At 43.5% G+C, this 18,363-nt stretch overlaps 1 protein-coding gene across 1 annotated transcript in view; it reads left to right on the top strand.

Moving 5' to 3' along the window:
• Nucleotides 1-3,366: 3,366 nt before the first annotated feature.
• The window catches only part of LOC139360958 (P2Y purinoceptor 8), a 67,948-nt gene continuing 52,951 nt past the window's right edge, over nucleotides 3,367-18,363 (top strand). Inside the window, exon 1 of the mRNA XM_071089435.1 lies at nucleotides 3,367-3,967. The gene's annotated coding sequence lies outside the window, so the exon portion shown is untranslated. The remainder of the gene's footprint in view (nucleotides 3,968-18,363) is intronic.

The following is an 18,363-nucleotide window of genomic DNA, read 5'->3' as shown; positions in this document are numbered from 1 at the left end:
GCCTCCAATACCTGTTGTTCTCACCTTTTTTTTTTTTTCTGAGATGGAGTTTTCACTCTTGTCGCCTAGGCTGGAGTGCAGTGGCGCGATCCTGGCTCACTGCAAGCTCCACCTCCCGGGGTTACGCCATTCTCCTGCCTTGGCCTCCCGAATAGCTGGGATTACAGGTGCCCGCCACCATGCCCGGCTAATTTTTGTATTTTTAGTAGAGGCGGGGTTTTGCCATGTTGGCCAGGCTGGTTTCGAACTCCTGACCTCAAGTGATCCTCCCACCTCAGCCTCCCAAAGTGCTGGGATGACAGGCCTGCGCCACTACACCTGGCGACCTTTTTGTATTTTAGTAGAGATGAGATTTCACTGTAGATTTCCTTTCTTCTCTCTGACTCGAACCTGAAATTAATGAAAAATGCCACCGAAAGATAAAATGTTAAAATGGGCATCCCATGTGTTGGCAAAACACACCTGCTCCTGAAAAATAATAACAGGGAACCGGGTGCGGTGGCTCACGCCTGTAATCCCAGCACTTTGGGAGGCCGAGGCGGGCGGATCACAAGGTCAGGAGATCGAGACCAGCCTGGCCAACATGATGAAACCCCGTCTCTACTAAAAATACAAAAAATTAGCCAGACGTGGTGGCGGGCATGTGTAATCCCAGCTACTCAGGAGGCTGAGGCAGGAGAATGGCTTCAACCTGGGAGGCGGAGGTTGCAGAGAGCCGAGATCGCGCCACTGCACTCCAGCCTGGACGACAAGAGTGAAACTCTGTCTCAAAAAAAAGACAATTAAAAAAAGCCAACCAATGATAAAATGTTAAGATGAGCATCCCATGTATTGCCCGAATACACCTGCTCCTGAAAACAAACAAACAAACAAAAAAAACAAAAAACAAAAAACAGGGAACTAGGTGCAGTGGCTCACGCCTGTAATCCTAGTACTTTGGGAGACCAAGGCAGACGGATCACGAGGTCAGGAGATCGAGACCAGCCTGGCCAACATAACGAAACCCCATCTATACTAAAAATACAAAAAGTTAGCCGGGTGTGGTGGTGTGCGTGTGTAATCCCAGCTACTTGGGAGGCTGAGGCAGGAGAATTGCTTGAACCCGGAAGGCGGAGGTTACAGTGAGCTGAGATGGCACCACTGCACCCCAGCCTGGGCGACAGAGCAAGACTGTGCCTCAGAAAAAAAAAAATAATAATAATAATAATAATAATATTCTATCTATTCAATTTCAGTTGTCTTTACTTTTTCATTACTTTTAGCCTTTTATCAACATATTGTTTTCGAGATCACATCTTTAATTTTCTTGTTGTTGAGACAGAGTCTCGCTCTGTTGCCCAGGCTGGAGTGCAGGGGCACGATCTCAGCTCACTGCAACCTCCGCCCCCCGGGTTCACGCCATTCTCCTGCCTCAGCCTGCTGAGTAGCTGGGACTACAGGCGCCGCCACCTCGCCCGGCTAATTGTTTTGTATTTTGTAGAGATGGGGTTTCACCATGTCTGTGCCCGGCTAATTTTTGTATTTTGTAGAGATGGGGTTTCACCATGTTGGCCAGGCTGGTCTCGAACTCCTGACCTCAGGTGATCTGCCCGCCTCGGCCTCCCAAAGTCCTGGGTTTATAGGCGTGAGCCACCGCGCCCGGCCTTTGTTTTATTTTAGATTCCGGGAGTACATGTGCAGGTTTCTTACAAAGGCATATTGTGTGATGCTGAGACTTTGGGTATGAATGATCTCATGACCTAGCTACTTAGCTTAGCACCCAGTACGTAGTTTTTCAGCCCTTCATCTCCTTCCCTCCCCTGTCTAGGAGTCTGTAATGCCTCTTGTTCCCATCTTTTCTCCTTCCTTTCTTTCTTTCTTTCTTTCTCTTTCCTTTCTTTCCTTCCTTTCCTTCCTTTCCTTCCTTTCCTTCCTTTCCTTCCTTTCCTTCCTTTCCTTCCTTTCCTTCCTTTCCTTCCTTTCCTTCCTTTCCTTCCTTCCTTCCTTCCTTCCTTTCTTCCTTTCTTTCTTTCTTTCTTTCTTTCTTTCTTTCTTTCTTTCTTTCTTTCTTTCTTTTTCTTTCTTTCTTTTTCTTTCTTTCTTTCTTTCGAGTTTTCGCTCTTGTCGCCCAGGCTGGAGTGCAGTGGCGCAATCTCGGCTCACTGCAACCTCCGCCTCCCAGGTTCAAGCAATTCTCCTGCCTCAGCCCCCCGAGTAGCAGGAATTACAGGCATCCACCACCACGCCCAGCTAGTTTTTGTACTTTTAGTAGAGACTGCAACCTCTGCTTCCCGGGTTCAAGCGATTCCACTGCCTCAGCCTCCCAAGTAGCTGAAATTACAGGTGTCTGTGACCATGCCCGGCTAATTTTTGTATTTTTAGTAGAGACGGGGTTTCAGTATGTTGGCCAGGCTGGTCTCGAACTCCTGACCTCAGGTGATCCAGCCACCTAGGCCTCCCGCACTGCTGGGATGACAGGCATGAACCACCGCGCCTGGTCTGTTGTTCTCTTCTTTATGTCCATGAGGACCCCATGTTTACCTCCTGCTTATAAGTGAGAACATGCGGCATTTGGCTTTGGGTCTCTGTATTAATTCGCTTTGGAGAATGGCCTCCGGCTGGATCCAAGTTTCTGCAAAGGACATCGTTTCATTCTTTTTCATGGCTTTGTACTATTCTGTGGTGTCTATGCACTCCGTTTTATTATTTGTATTATTTTTATTTATTTATTTGTTTGTTTTTGAGACAGAGTTTCGCTCTCGTCGCCCAGGCTGGAGCGCGGTGGTGCCATCTCGGCTCACTGCAACCTCCACCTCCCGGGTTCACACGATTCTCCTGCCTCAGCCTCCCCAGTAGCTGGGATTACAGGCGTCCACCACCATGCCCAGCTAATTTTTGTATTTTTAGTAGGGGACGGGATTTCGCTATGTTGGCCAGGCTGGTCTCGAACTCCTGACCTCAAGTGATCCACCTCCCTTGGCCCCCCAAAGTGCTGGGATTACAGGCATGAGCCCCCACACCCAGGCTGGCTTGAGGGTTTGTACCCTGTGTTTTCCCTGAGCCGTGGTTCAATATTCACTCATTCTTTCGGGGTGACAGATCCTTCCATCTCAACCTCCTCCTCGCACGAATGACAACAGCCCACCATCGCTCCTCACAAGCAAGGATGCCGGAACTCGGGAACCTGGTCCTCAGTCGTGAAACCTGCCAATCCTCAGGGGATGTTGAGGGTATGAACCTCTCCCGTCGGTGACCCAGTGTCAGAGCCGGAATGATCAGTGCCCAAGGTCTGTTGGCTTGTCACAGTCTGGCCGTGTACCGAGACGTCGCAATTCGCACAGCTTTAGAATCTAAAAGGAAACGTGTTCTGGGTTTTTTTTTTTTTTTGGGGTTTGGTTTTGTTTTAATTTCAGAAGAAACAGGAATCTCTTCTGGGGAATGCCACGGCACTTTGCCGCTGGTGACAACGTCGAGGAAAATCATTCTCCCTCTTTTCCTCTCTAGAAAATTCTCAGGGTTTTCTTCGAGTGGGGCCCCCTGGGAGCCAGTGATAGGGAGGTGGGCGGTTAACGGTGCCGCCCAGAGACCGAGCGATGAGCTCAGCCCTGCACACCAGGGTTCAGACAGTTACACAGGAAATTTCACAACAGGCTTCCTTTCCACCTAAGCCTGAGTCGTAACCGTGGTTGTCCGCTCGGAGGTAGAGTTTGCAGAATTTGCATTTGGAGATGATCGTGCCAGCCGGCGGGCCACCCAGCGGGGAGGCCACCCTTGCAACGTTTGCTGGAGAGATGGAACTGGAAGGGCAGCTGTCTGCCACCAGCAAGCACTTTCTTAAGCACTCTGGGTGGCCAGGGCTTGCAAGCTGGTGGCTGACCCTCTGAGTCCTGGGCTCTGAGGCACACGGCCGTCGACTTACGCGTTGGATTCCGTTACCTGGAGAACCTCTGAACTCTCACCTGCTCCTTCTGCCGCTGCTTCTGCACGGGTGAGCTGCCGGGCTGGCCGTTTCTTCTTGTTCTGTGTTGTCAAGGGAGATGAGAGGGTCGCTGGGAGGGTCTGTGTGGGGTGAGAACATGGGGGAAGACGGTGCAAACCCCATGAAGTATATTCTTCTCACGCTAGAGGAGACCAGGTGTGCAAATCTGCAAATTCCCTGCGAAGGAGACTTTGCAGAACCGCTTAGCGGGGAAATGCTCACATTTTCCAGGGATGCAAACCACCTTTCCTTTAAAAACTCATTCCATGAACTTTGGGAGGCCGAGGCGGGCGGATCACGAGGTCAGGAGATCGAGACCATCCTGGCTAACAAGGTGAAATCCCATCTCTACTAAAAAAATACATTTAAAAAATTAGCCAGGTGCAGTGGTGGGCGCCTGTAGTCCCAGCTACTCGGGAGGCTGAGGCAGGAGAATGGCGGGAACCCGGGAGGCGGAGCTTGCAGTGAGCTGAGATGCGGCCACTGCACTCCAGCCTGGGCCACAGAGCGAGACTCCGTCTCAAAAAAAAAAAATCTTATATATAAATATATAAGATATATAAATATATCATATATAAATATCTTATATATAAATATATAAGATATATAAATATATCATATATAAATATATATAATATAATATATATAATTTATAATATATAAATATATATAACATATATAAATATATATTATATATAACATATAATATATTAAAAATATATAATATATATTTTTTTATGGCGGTGACACACGCCTGTAATCCCAGCACTTTGGGAGGCCAAGGTGGACGGATCACTTGAGGTCAGGGGTTCGAGACCAGCCTGGCCGACATAGTAAAACCCCGTCTCTACTAAAACTATAAAAATTAGGCGGGTGCGGTGGTGCCCACCTGTCCTCCCAGCTACTCGGGACGCTGAGGCAGCAGAATCACCTGAACCTGGGAGACGGAGGTTGCGGGGAGCCCAAGATCCAAGATCGCGCCACTGCACTCCAGCCTGGGTGACACAGTGAGACTCTGTCTCCAAAAAAAAAAAAAAAAAAAAAAGGAAATTATCCCACGTTGCAAAAACAGTACTTTCACTTGGGCACTGTCACACGGATGCCAGTGTCCTGCGTGCACCAGGACGCTGCCCCTTTTCCAAATATGGGCGTCCCCCACCCCCAGGGGGACAATGAGGTCAGAGGCTGAGAGAGGGACGCATGGGACTCATCGGACGGTAGGCAACCCTGTCTTTGTAAAAGCAAGTGCGTTTCAGATGCCTTCTGCCAGGTCCCCACCTGGCTGCGCCACTAACATGGACCAAGCTTGGGGTGGGTGGGAGAGATGAGGTCCCCTGGGAGAACCACAGAGACCCTCCCTCCCTCCAGTGCTACCCACACTGCATTTCTGGGTTTGCCACTTAAGGTTCTGGGGGAGAAGTGATGGCTTAGGGTTGATAACAGCAGAGTAGCTATTGCCAGTGGTGAATATGTACAGGTCTGGACTTGGAGAGGCCCCTGGCCTGGGCAGGTGGCCCCCTCTTGTCTGAGTCTCTCTCCTGCTGCCCTGTCCTCCAGCCCTGCCTCTCCATCAGCATCTCCTCGTTGGCTGGGCCTGGGCAGGGTCCCCAACCTCCCTCCCACAGCCCCTCTTCTGTCCCTGGAGGCACTGAGGTGGGCGGAGCAGGGTCCAGGGATCCCAGTGTCCACCTGGCTCCCTGCTCTACCTCTCTCGGGCTAGGAGTTTCTGCACGGCCCCTGGGAGACACACGACCCCCTGCAGAAGGTACAGAAAGAGGGTGGGCGGGATGGGTGCCCCCAAGATTACCCCCAAGGACTGCACTGAGCTCAGGGAACTCCAGGGACGGTTCTGCAGCTCACACTGTCGCTCCTCGGGGACGCAGGATCTGTGTTCATTTAGGACAAAGCAACAGATATATCTCTGTGTGTGTGTGTGTGTATATTATATATAATTATGTAATATATAAATAATATATAAATAAATATATAGTATATGTAAATATATAATATATAAATAATAAATAATATGTAAATGTATAATATATTTAAATAATAAATATATACATATATAATATAAAAATAATAAATAACATATAAATATATAATATGAAAATAATAAATAATATATAAATATATAATATGAAAATAATAAATATATAAATATATAATATGAAAATAATAAATAATATATAAATATATAACCTATTTAAATAATAAATATATGAATATATAATATGTAAATAATAAATAATATATAAATATATAATCTATTTAAATAATAAATATATAACTATATAATATGAAAATAATAAATAATATATAAATATATAATCTAATTAAATAATAAATACATAAATATATAATATATAAATAATATATAAAGATGTAATATATAAATAATATAAAAATATAAAATATATGCATAATAAATCATATATAATCTATTTAAATTATAAATATATAAATATATAATATATAAATATATGATATATAAATAAAAATATATAAATATATATTTAAATAATAAATATATAATCTATAAATAAAAATATAAATATATAATATGTTTAAATAATAAATAGATATACCATACAAATACAAATAATATATAAATATATAATATATTTAAATTATAAATATAAAATATATAATATTTAAATAATATATAATATATTTAAATAATAAATACATAAATATATATCATATAAATAAGAATAATATGTAATATATTTAAATAATAAATATATAAATATATAACATATAAATAAAACATAATATATAATATATTTAAATAATAAATATATAAATATATAACATATACATATATATTATTTATGGCTCCAACAATCTCTTTTATTGCCTCAAGAAAGCAGTCTTCAGAAAATTTTTTCAGAAGTCGATATGTGTTTTTGTTGGTTAGTTTTACACTTTTTACTTCTATAGGTTTTGGGGAAACAGGTGCTATTTGGTTACACGAGTACGTTCTTTAGTGGTGATGTGTGAGATTTTGGAGTATCCATCACCTGAGCGGTATACACTGAACCCAATTTGTGGCCTTTTATCCCTCATCCTCTTCCCACTCTTTGCCCTGGAGTTCCCAAAGTCCATTGTGTCATTCTTTTTTTTTCTTTGTTTTCTTTTTTTTTTTTGAGGTGGAGTTTCACTCTGTTGCCCAGGCTGGAGTGCAGTGGCACAATCTCGGCTCACTGCAACCTCCTCCTCCCAGATTCAAGCGATTCTCCTGCCTCAGCCTCCTCCTGAGTAGCTGGGATTACAAGCATGTGCCACCTTGACCGGATAATTTTTGTATTTTTAGTAGAGATGGGGTTTTACCATGTTGGCCAGGCTGGTCTCGAACTCCTGACCTTGTGATCTGCCCGCCTTGGCCTCCCAAAGTGCTGGGATGACAGGTGTGAGCCACCGCGCCTGGCCATTGTGTCATTCTTTTATGCCTTTGCATCCTCATAGCTTAGCTCTCACTTATGAGTGAGAACATACGATGTTTGGCTTTCCATTCCTGAGTTACTTCACTTAGAATAATGGTCTCCAATCTCATCCAGGTGGCTGCAAATGCCGTTCTTTTTCATGACTGAGTAGTATTCCATCATATATATGTGTGTATATATGCACACACGTCTATATATATACACATACGTGCGTATATGTATATACACATACGTGCGTATATGTATATACGCATGCACGCATATATGATGTATATATGCATGTACACATATATGGTGTATATACGCATGTACACACATATATGATGTATACACGCATGTACACACATTTATGATGTACACACGCATGTACACACATATACGATGCATACATGTATGTATACACATATGTATACACATACACACATATATACACACATATATGATGTATATATGTATGTATACATATATGTATATGTACACATATATACACATACACCCATATGTGTGCATATATACATGCATACACATATGTGTATATGTACATGTGTATGTATACATATGTACACGTTTGTGTGGGTATATGTATATGTGTATATATACACATGTACACATGTATGTCTGTGTGTATATACATATATGTGTATGTGCATGTGTGTATATACACATATATGCCTGTATACATGTGTATATATACACACATATGTATTACCTACACATATATGTACATATGCATATGTTTGTATATCTATATACATATATGTATGCATATGGCACACATCTATATGACTATATATGTGTGTTTGTGTCAGTGCCGGCATTTGTATATATAAATATAGCACAGCTTCTTTATCCACTTGTTGATCCATGGGCGTTTGGGCTGGCTCCACATTTTTGCAGTTGCTAATTGTGCTGCTATAACCATGCGTGTGCAAGTATCTTTTTCGTATAATGAGTACTTTCCTCTGGGTCGATAGCCAATAGTGGGACTGCTGGATCACATGGTAGTGCTACATGTAGCTGTTTAAGGAATCTCCACACTGTCTTCCATACTGGCTGTACTAGTTTACATTCCCAACAGCAGTGTAGACGTGTTCCCTGTTCACCACATCCACGCCAACATCTGTAATTTTTTTATGTTTTGATTAGGGCCATTCTTGCAGGAGTGGGGTGGTATCGCACTGTGGTTTTGATTTGCATTTCCCTGATCATTCCTGATGTTGAGCGTTTTCTCATGCCCCTGAGCCGGGCTGGGACCTCGAAGGCTGCATTGACGCTTTTGGGCAGATTGCTCTGCTCCAGGGAAAAGGTGCTGGTGCCCTGAGCAGAGGGACGTTGTGGAAGCAGAATGTGTGATTTTCTGGCCAAGGAGGGCTCCATGGGAGGGAGGAATCCCAGGAGACTCTCTATGGCTGGGAAGGGAGTGGCACAGACAGAAGCAGGTGGCAGGTGCCAGGTTGTGTTGGTTTCAGATGATGAGTTGGCAGAGTGACAATACACTGTCCAGGCTCCCCAGGAGTTCATGAGCTGGGGGTGGGCTGAGCATGTGGACCCCTCAGGCTGGGTGCCGTCAGGCTGTGAGGGGAGCCTGGACATTGTTTATGGGAGACTCTGTGAGCAGGGGGATCCCTGAGGGAGAGAGCGTGCAGGAAGACGGGGACAAGGACAGTTCTTGGGGTGGAACCAATTGTGAGACACAAAAGACACAGGCTGTCTGCTGGGGCACTAGTGACATTTGAGGGGGGGATTCCCTGTGGTGGGGCCATCCTGGGGACTGTAGGGTGTTGAGCAGTGTCCGTGGGCTCCAGCCACAAGGTGCCAGGAGCACCCACAGTTGTAACTATTAGAAATGTCTCCAGATATTACTCAATATCTCCAGGTAGCAAAATCACCTGCTTATCTAACACTGTCTTAAAGATAGATGAGAGACAAATTAGATAGATAGATAATAGATGATAGCTAGAGAGATGATAGATAGATAGGTAGATAGATGACAGAGAGAATTGAAAATAGATACATACATAAATTAGATAGCTAGATAGATACGTACATACATTCATACATACATAAATTAGATAGATACATACAAGGATAGATAGATAGGTACATACATACATAGATGGATGCATAGATTAGATAGATGATAGATTAGAGAGATATGTAGATAGATGAGAGATACATAGGATGGATAGATTCATACATACATACATACGTACCTACATGCAGATAGATAACGGTGATGATAGAGAGATAGATTGATAATAGAGATAGATAAAATAGAATAGATACATACATACATAAATTAGATACATACTTACAAAATAGATTAGATAGATACATGCATACATGGATAAATAGATTAGATAGATACATAGATAGATGCATAGATTAGATAGATGATAGATTAGACAGATACATAGATAGATGAGAGATAGATAGGATAGACAGATACACAGATACATGCATGCATAGATATAGATAGATAGATAGATAGATAGATAGATAGATAGATAGATAATGGTGATAATAGATATATAAATAGATAGATAATAGAAATAGATAATGGTGATAATAGATAGATTGATTGACAGATAGATAGATAGATAGATAGATAGATAGAGGTGATAATAGATAGATAGATCGATAGATAGATCGATAATAGAAATAGATGATAGATAGATGATAGATAGATAGATAATAGATGATAGATACATAGATAGATGGATGGATGGATGGATAGATAGATTGATAATAGAAATAGATAGATAGATGATAGATAGATAGATAGATAGATAATAGAAATTGATGATAGATAGATGGATAGATAGATAGATAGATAATAGAAATAGAAAGATGACAGATAGATGACAGATAGATAGATAATAGAAATAGCTGACAGATAGATCAATAATAGAAATAGATAGATGACAGATAGATAGATAGATCAATAATAGAAATAGATAGATGACAGATAGATAGATAGATAGATAGATAGATAGATAGATACTTAGATAGGTAGATACATGGATACACAGATGGATGACAGACAGAGAGAGAGAGACTCTCTATACTAAAAGCAGGGTCTTTCCACGTCAACACTGTAGACATTTGGGGCCAGGTGATTCTCTGTGGTGGGGCTGTCCTGTGCACTGTAAGGTATTGAGAAGCATCCCTGGCTCCACGCAGCAGATGCCAGGACCACCCCCACAGTTGCAACAACCAGAACTGTCCTCAGACATTACCCAGTGTCCCGTGATGAGAAAAATCACCCCTAGCTGAAACCACTGTCAAACGGTAGACATAAATGATAGAGATGAGAGATAAATGCTAGAAAGGTATAGATAGATGATAGATAGAGAAGATTAATACATAGGTGTAGGTGCCAGATAGAGAGATAGATATGATATGTAGATAAATTGATAAATGATAGATAGGATAGATAGGTATAGACAGATAGATAGACACTAACAGAGACTCTCTCATTCTCAGGCAGGATATCTCAGCCTCAGCACTGCTGACATGTAGGGCTGGAGGATTCTGTGTGTTGAGCCTATCCTCTGCACTATAGGGCATTGAGCATCATCCCGGGTTCCACCCACCATGCGCCAGACACACCCCCTCCAGTTGTGACACCCCAAACTGCCCAAGGTATAGACAAGCATCCCCACTGGAACAGAATCTCCCGCAATTCTGAACCACAGCATGGGAGGCCGGCAAGATAAGACAAGATGATCCTTCCAGAGATCTGGAAGGAGAAGCAAGACCATGTCCCATCCCCCAGGTCTCAGAGAGAGAATGGGCTGGGTCAAGGGACTGTGGATCACTTCCCTCCATTTCTCCATCTCCTGATGTGCTGTATGCATGCTCTTGTTTCTATAATAAAGTAAGTAGAATTCAAGAGACTCTGTCATTACAAGCCGCAGATGTGTAGATTAAGCAGACATCCCCTGTGCAGGTCAGGTCTCAGGGTAAATGGCGGGTTTATTCTCCACCTTTCCAAGACCAAGGGCCCCTCTGTGTGTAAGGTTATTCTCGTCAAACTTGCTTATCTGCCCGAGGACTAAATGCTGGCTTCCACATGTGACATTTTTACTTGCAAAACTGGACCAATGGGGAGCGTCATTCATACTGTCCCATGCAACAAAAGGAACTGAAAAGGTGCAGGAATGAGGAGACTCAAATCCACACTCATTCAAAGAGACTGAAATCCACACTCATGCAAAGAGACTCAAGTCCACACTCATGCAAAGAAACTCAAGTCCGCACTCATTCAGAGACTGAAATCCACACTCATTCAAAGAGACTCAAGTCCACACTTATGCAAAGAAACTCAAATCCACACTCAGAGACTGAAACCCACACGCTTTCAAAGAGACTGAAATCCACACTCATGCAAAGAAACTCAAGTCCACACTCATTCAGAGACTCAAAATCACATGCATTCAAAGAGACTCAAATCCACACTCAAAGAGACTCAAGTCCACACTTATGCAAAGAAACTCAAATCCACACTCAGAGACTGAAACCCACACGCTTTCAAAGAGACTGAAATCCACACTCATGCAAAGAAACTCAAGTCCACACTCATTCAAAGAGACTCAAAATCACATGCATTCAAAGAGACTCAAATCCACACTCATTCAAAGAGACTCAAGTCTACACTCATTCAAAGAGACTCAAGTCTACACTCATTCAAAGAAACTCAAGTCCACACTCACTCAAAGAGACTCCAACTCACATGCATTCAAAGAGACTCAAGTCCACACTCATTAACAGAGACTCAAACCCACATGCTTTCAAAGAGACTCAAGTCTACACTCATTCAGAGACTCAAGCCCACACACTTTCAAAGCAACTCAAGTCCACACTGATTCAAAGACACTCAAACTCACACACATTCAAAGAGACCCAAGTCCACACTCATTCAAAGAGACTCAAACTCACACGCATTCAAAGACACTCAAATCCACACTCAATCCACAGACCAGAGCCAGCCTCTTGGAAGCACTTGCTCCTCTGGGCTTCCCTGGGATGTTTAAAGTGGTTTTGAAGATGTCCTATGAGGATGAATGCAAGACTTTGAGTTCACACGGTGCTGATGGGCAGCTCCTGATACTCAGAGCTGTGATGACCTCCTCAAGGGGCAGTTGTGCAACAGTAGCTCTGATGGACTCTCCAGGAAATCACTCTCAGCAAGGAGCCCTGTTATGTGCACACCTGCATGAGCCTCTCAGCCAGTGGTTGAAATGGGCATGTTGCAGACAGCCTCCCGGTGAGATGCAAGAAACGAAACCTGAAGCTCAGTGAAGCTGGAGGCTTCCCAGGCACCAGCTGGTCAGCGAAGGGGCTGTTGTCCATCTACAGTGTCCACATGTCCATCACAAGCTCTTGGCACCAACACAGGCAGCTTCTAGCACACTCAGTCTCTTACCCTAGGGTTGGAGGAATTCTGTCTCCAGGTATTTATTTATCACTCATCTGTTCTGGGGCTGGAGGAGAATGAGACTACCCCTGCACTCAGGACAGGGACAGACCAGCAGGTGGCCACACGTGGAATAGAAACAGGAGATACTCCTTCAGTCTCAGCCACAGGGAATGAATGAGCAGGGTCCTTGTAGGGACTGTGACTTTGTAGATGAGAGACCAGAAGAGATTACCATGGCCTCAGTACTGTTTGTTGGATGGTTGAATGGATGGTTGCATAAATAGATGGGTGAATGAATGAGTGAATGAATGAGTGAATGAGTGGATTAGTACACTAGTGAGTGGATGGATGGATATGGAGACAGGTGAATGAACGAGTGGATGAATGGATGGAGGGATGGATGGATGGATGGATGGATGGATAGATGAGTAAATGGATAAGGAATGAATGAGTGGATGAATGAATGAATGAAGGGATGATTGGATGGATGAATGAGTACATGAAAGAATAAATGGATGGATGGATGGTTGGATGAATGAATGGATGGATGAATGGATGGGTAGGTGGATAAGAAATGAATGAATGAATGAGTAGATAAACGAATTAGTGAATGAATGGATGCATTGATAAATGAATGGGTGAATGAATAGTGGATGGATGGATAAGTGGATAGATAAATGGATGGATGGATGGAGGAGTGGGACAGGAATGAATGAATGAATAAATAGATAAATGAGTGAATAAATGGATGTATGAATAAATGAATAGGCAAATGAATAGTGGGTACAGGGATAAGTGGATGGATAAATGGATAGATGGATGGATGAACAGATGGATGGATGAGTGGATGGATAAGGAATGAATGAGTGGCTGAATGAATCGATGAATAAGTGAATAAGTGGATGCATGAATAAATGAATGGGTGAATGAATAGTAGATGGGTGGCTAAGTGGATGGATAAATGGATGGATGGATGTGAATGTATAAGGAATACATGAAGGAATAAATAGATAAATAAATGAGTGAATGAATAGATGCATGAATAAATGAATGGGTGAATGAATAGTGGATGCATGGATAAATGGATGGATGAATGGAAGGATGAATGGATGAGTGGATGGATAAGGAATAAATGAATTACTTAATGAATGGATAAATGAATGAATGGATGCATGAATGAATAGGCGGATGAATAGTGGATGTATGGATAAGTGGATGGATGAATGGATGGATGGATGAACAGATAGATGGATGAGTGGATGGATAAGGAATGAATGAGTAGCTGAATGAATCGATGAATAAATGAGTGAGTGAATGAATGGATGCATGAATAAATGAATGGGTGAATGAATAGTGGATGTATGGATAAACGGATGGATAAATGGATGGATGGATGGATGAGTGGGTGGATAAAGAATAAATGAATGAATAAATAGATAAATGAGTGAATGAATGGATGCATGAACAAATGAATGGGCAAATGAATAGTGGGTACATGGATAAGTGGATGGATAAATGGATGGATGGATGGATGAACGGATGGATGAATGAGTGGATGGATGGATGAGTGGATGGATAAGGAATGAATGAGTGGATGAGTGAATCAATTAATAAATGAATGAGTGAATGAATGGATGCATGAATAAATGAATGGGTGAATGAATAGTAGATGTACGAATAAGTGGATGAATAAATGGATGAATGGATGGATGGAGAGATGAGTGGATGGATAAGGAATAAATGAATGAATAAATAGATAAATGAGTGAATGAATGGATGCATGAATAAATGAATGGGCAAATGAATAGTGGGTACATGGATAAGTGGATGGATAAATGGATGGAAGGATGGATGAATGGATGGGTGGATGAGTGAATGGATGGATGAGTGGACGGATAAGGAATACATGAATGAATGAATAGATAAATGAACGAGTGAATCAATGGATGCATAAATAAATGAATGGGCGAATGAATAGTGGATGGATGGATAAGCGGATGGATAAATGGATGGATGGATGAATAGATGGATGGATGAACAGATGGATGGGTGAGTGGATGGATAAGGAATGACTGAGTGGATGAATGAATCGATGGATAAATGAATGAGTGAATGATATGCATGAATAGATACATGGATAAATGATTTCATGGGTGGATGGATGGATGAATGGATGAGTAGATGGATGCATGACTGTGTCAACTGGTGAATAGACGGAAGGTTTCCAGTCAACCGCCCCAAATTAATGCATACTCCTTCTGAGGCTTTGGGGAGAATCTTTCCTGCCTCTCTCCAGCTTCTGATCCTCTGCCATCCTTGACGTCCCTGGACTTGGGAATGTCTCCCTCCAATCTCTGCCTCCGTCTTCACACAGCAATCTTCCCTCGGTGCGTGCCTCAGTCTCAATCTCTTCTCAGAAAGACTCCAGTCCTACAGGATTAAGACCTCGTCCAAATGCAGTATGACGTCATCCTAACTTACATTTTAATCCCATCTGCAAAGATCCTATTTCCAAATAAGGTCCTATATTCACAGGTACCTATGTTGAGGTCTTCAATGGGTCTTTGGAAGGGGTGCAATCCAACTCAAAACACTCCCCAAACAAATTCTTCACAAAACACTGAGCTCCTTGGCCTAATCAGAGGAGGAGAGAGGATCTTTTGCACCAATAGGGATTTGGGGGGTCCCCACTCAAACCCTCCATACTGTTGTGGAGCACAACTCCCTCCAAGGCTACAGACCCTGGCTACAGGACTGTGAGAGGGTGAAGCTGCCCCATCCTGAGACCACCTTCTTGAGCACCTGAACGGGACACAGACCCTCACTGTAGACAGGTCAATGAATGAGTGGATGGATGGGTGGGTGGGTGGATGGATGGATTAGTGGATGGATGGAGGGATAGATGGATGGATAGATGGATGGATGGATGGATGGATGGATGGATGGATGGATGGATGAGTGGATGGATGGATGGATGGATAGATGAGTGGATGGATGGATGGATAGATGGATGGATGGATGGATGGATAGATGAGTGGATAGATAGATGGATGGATGGATGGATGGATGGATGGATAGATGGATGGATGGATGGATGGATGGATGAGTGGATGGATGGATGGATTAGTGGATGGATGGATGGATGGATGGATGGATGGATGGATGGATGGATGAGTGGATGGATGGATGGATGGATAGATGAGTGGATGGATGGATGGATAGATGGATGGATGGATGGATGGATAGATGAGTCGATAGATAGATGGATGGATGGATGGATGGATGGATAGATGGATGGATGGATGGATGGATGGATGGATGGATGGATGGATTAGTGGATGGATGGATGGATGGATTAGTGGATGGATGGATGGATGGATGGATGGATGGATGGATGGATGGATAGATGAGTGGATGGATGGATAGATGAGTGGATAGATGGATGGATGGATGGATGGATGGATGGATGGATGGATGGATAGATGGATGGATGGATGGATAGATGGATGGATGGATGGATAGATGAGTGGATAGATAGATGGATGGATGGATGGATGGATGGATGGATGGAGGAGTGGATGGATAAGGAATGAATGAGTGGATGAATGAATGAATGAATGAATGAATGAATAAAGGGATGAGTGGATCCTCAGAAGAGAGAGAGGTAAGCAGCGTGCAAGTGTGACAAGCCTACTGTGTACAAAGGGACATTCTCAATGCTCCCTGACATCGTCAAATTCTTCAAACAACCCTGAGTGCAAGACCCAATTCTACCTCATCGCTACGTTGCAGATGAGAAAATCAAACAGGAACAGGGTTAGGGGGAGACGTGTAGACCCTCCAATGCCAAAAAACTCAGTCACCAAAATAAATACTGCTGTTTTATTTGCTTTAATTTATTGAGGTGAAATTCATATTAAAAAAATTCACTGGGCAGGGTGGCTCATGCCTGTAATCCCAGCTCTTTGGGAGGCCAAGGCAGGTGGATCACTGGAGGTCAGGAGTTCCAGACCAGCCTGGTCAACAGAGTTTTTCAGTGAAACCCTGTCTTTACTAAAATACAAAATTAGCCGGGTGTGCTGGTGTGCACCTGTAATCTCAGCTACTGGGGAGGCTGAGGCAGGAGAATCGCTTGAACCCGGGAGGTGGAGGTTGCGGTGAATACAGATCACGCCATCGCACTCCAGCTTGGGCAACAGAGCGAGGCTCCCTCTCAAAAAAAAAAAAAAAAAAAAATTACCATCTTAAATACAATCTAATGGTATTTAGCTCATTCACCGTGTTGTAAAATCATCCCCTCTATATACTTCCAATACATTTTTATGACGCTTAAAAGGAGACCTGTGCCTATTTGCAGTCCCTCCCACTTCTCCCTTCCCTCCTCCCTCTGGCAATCACAAATCTGCAGTATTTTTCAGCCTAAACAGGAAGGAAGTACCAATACCGCCACAATGTGGATGAACCTCAAAAATTCTATGCTAAATGCAAGAATTGTGAAACTCAGAGAATACTGGCGACCAGGGAGATTATTAGGGTCAAGGAGATGATTGGGGGGACCAGGGAGCATATTGGGGAATAGGGATGTTTTTAGGGGCTAAAGCGACACCCTTGGAGAAAGTTCTGTTGCACAAGCCCCAGAGGTCACACCCTTCACTGCTACTCCAAACCGCTTGCTCTATGTTTTTTTTTTTTTAAGTTTTTTACATTTTTTGTTTCTCTGCAATCTCCACTTCCGGGGTTCAAGTGATTCTCCCGCCTCAGCCTCCCAAAAATAGCTGGGATTACAGGCATGCGGCACCACGCCCAGCTAATTTTAGCATTTTTAGTAGAGATGGGGTTTCACCATGTTGATCAGGCTGGTCTCGAACGCTTGACCTTGAGTGATCCGCCCATCTCAGCCTCCCAAAGTCCTGGGATTACAGGTGTGAGCCACCACTCCTGGCCTTAATTTTTATTCTTAGAGGCAGAGTCTTGCTCTGTTGCCCAGGCTGGAGTGCAGTGACATGATCATAGCCCACTGCAGCCTCTAACTCCTGGCCTCAAGTGATCCTCCCCCCTCAGCCTCCCAAGTATCCGAGATTACAGGCATCGACTGCCATGCCCGGCTAATGAAAGGGTCTTGCTCTGTTACCCAGGCTGGAGTGCAGTGACATGATCATAGCTCACTGCAGTCTCTAACTCCTGGCCTCAAGCGATCCTCCCCCCTCGGCCTCCCAAGTAGCCAACATTACAGGCACTGACCGTCATGCCCGGCTAATGAAAGGATCTTGCTCTGTTGTCCAGGCTGGAGTGCAGTGACATGATCATAGCTCACTGCAACCTCTAACTCCTGGCCTCAAGTGATCCTCCCCCCTCAGCCTCCCAAGTAGCTGAGATTACAGGCATGGACCGCCATGCGTGGCTAATGAAAGGATCTTGCTCTGTTGCCCAGGCTGATCTTGAACTCCTGGCTCCAAGCCATTCTCCTGCCTTGGCCTCCCAAAGCACTGGGACTAGAGGCATGAGCCACCGTGCCTGGCCAGTGCACTAAACCGTTT

Source organism: Macaca nemestrina, chromosome Y, assembly GCF_043159975.1.
Source record: "Macaca nemestrina isolate mMacNem1 chromosome Y, mMacNem.hap1, whole genome shotgun sequence".
NCBI lineage: Eukaryota > Metazoa > Chordata > Mammalia > Primates > Cercopithecidae > Macaca > Macaca nemestrina.
The sequence above is the reverse complement of the archived record's forward strand: the minus strand, read 5'-3'. Positions and strand labels throughout refer to the sequence as shown.